The 2,108-nt window shown below is 38.3% G+C and overlaps 1 non-coding gene across 1 annotated transcript; it reads right to left on the bottom strand.

The window, feature by feature from the left end:
* Positions 1–252: 252 nt before the first annotated feature.
* LOC145590421 (small nucleolar RNA R71) lies at positions 253–359 on the bottom strand. The gene has a single exon (XR_014102023.1). It is a non-coding gene; the product is annotated as a small nucleolar RNA R71 (small nucleolar RNA).
* Positions 360–2,108: the final 1,749 nt, after the last annotated feature.

The raw sequence follows: 2,108 nt of genomic DNA, 5'->3' as shown, positions 1-2,108 counted from the left end.
AGGAAGCAATTTAGTGGAGCTAAGGGTGAAGACCCAAATCTTCATGTTGCAGACTACTGTCAATATTGCAATACTATAAGGCAAGCTGGGATCACACAAGACCAAATCAGGGAGATTCTCTTTCCTTTCTCTCTATGTGGAAAAGCTAAATTGTGGTTTAATGGTTTAAATAGAACTGCACTTGGTATTACTAACTGGGAGACTCTTGTTTTAAATTTTTATAATAAATATTACCCTGCAGAAAGGACAGCCTTATTAAGGAGTGCCATTCAGAAATTTGCCCAAGAGCCAGATGAGTCGCTATATGAGGCTTGGGAGAGATTCAAAGATCTGCAGAGAGAGTGTCCCCATCATAATTTAGCGCAGTGGCAATTGATACAAGCTTTTTACAATGGGATTGGAAATTCATCTCGAGCAATTTTAGATTCTACAGCTAATGGGAGATTTATGAATTTAAATGTTGATAATGCAGGTCAAGTTATCGAAGAGATGGCAATTCACAATTCCCAATATGGGAATCCTAGAGGTTTTGCTAACAAAGGGAAACATAGTGTTGACTCCGTATCCTTTTTGCAAGCTCAATTAACCTCTATTTGTCAGAAATTAGATAATTTGAATACTGCTAATTTTTCTAATGTAGCTAATATTTCTGCAATTAATAATAATGCTAATGATGCTTTTTGTGAAAATTGTGGAATTGTAGGTCATTGGGAGCAGGAGTGTAGGAGTTCCATGGAGCAGGTTAACGCTTTTCAATCCATCAAGTAAAATAACCCATACTCCAATACTTATAATCCTGGGTATAGGAACCACCCCTACCTTTCTTACCAGAGTACTAATGTGCAAAACCCCACTCCTCCACCTCCACAACGATCACAACAACAAGCACCACCACCTCAGCAGAACTACTACCACCCCAGTGCTGTTCAGAATAATCAACCACAAACTCCTCCACCTACTGATCCTGCTCTATCAGAAATTAAAGCGATGCTAATTAGTATGCAAAAGCACATGGAGAGTAGAGGTGCGCAAATTGATCAGATCCTAGCACATAATAAAATCATGGATAGTGAAATTGCGCAGATTTCCTCTACTCTGCAAACCCGCCAGCAGGGAACCCTACCATCGCAACCAGTACAGCCCACAGATCAGGAGTTCGTAATTACCCTCAGGAGTGGTTCACACTATGATGGGCCTCCTATGCCCAAAGATGATGAACCTCTTTTAACAGAAATTGCTAATCCTGATTCCTTTATACCAAAGGATATTAATCCTAGCCCCGCAGGGCTAAAGGGTAGTACTAATATTTTTGATGTTACATTGCAGGGTAAAACTCCAGGGAAGGTTGTAACTCAGGATAAGTGCATCAATGTTCAACAACCAATTATCAAACTACCATTCCCAAATCGACATTTGAAAACCAAAGTGGATAAGCAGTTTGGTAAGTTCCTTGAGATGGTGAAGGATTTGCAGGTAACAGTTCCCTTTACAGAATTAATTACAGAAATACCTGCATATGCAAAATTTATGAAAGAAATATTGACTAGGAAAAGATCTATTAGTGAGGTAGATACTGTTGCTTTTACTGCAGAACGTAGTGCCGTACTACAAAATAATTCTCCACCTAAACTAAGAGATCCGGGTAGTTTTTCTATCCCTTGTCATATTGGCAATCTTAAGATAGATAATGCATTATGTGATTTGGGTGCTAGTGTTAGTGTCATGCCACTATCTGTGTGTTCAAAGCTAAAAATGGGTAAATTAAAATCTACTAATATTACTCTGCAGATGGCCGATCATTCTTTTAATTACCCTTTATGTGTCTTAGAGGATGTCCTTGTTAGAGTAGGAAATTTTTTTATACCTGTTGATTTTGTTGTTCTTGATATGGCTGAGGATGTGCAAACCCCAATCATTTTGGGTAGACCTTTCCTTAATACCGCGGGAGCAATTATAGATGTACAAGGTGGTAAATTGACATTTTCACTAGGGGATGATAATATTGTTTTTAACTTGAATAATGCTCCTAAAAGCCCCATGACAGAGGAAAAATGTTTTATCATTGATGTGGTTAAAAATAATTGTTCTAATGAGCCCGAAGCTCTTGT

The sequence above is a fragment of the Chenopodium album genome, chromosome 17 (genome assembly GCF_948465745.1).
Source record: "Chenopodium album chromosome 17, dcCheAlbu1.1, whole genome shotgun sequence".
Classification (NCBI taxonomy): domain Eukaryota; kingdom Viridiplantae; phylum Streptophyta; class Magnoliopsida; order Caryophyllales; family Amaranthaceae; genus Chenopodium; species Chenopodium album.
The sequence above is the reverse complement of the archived record's forward strand: the minus strand, read 5'-3'. Positions and strand labels throughout refer to the sequence as shown.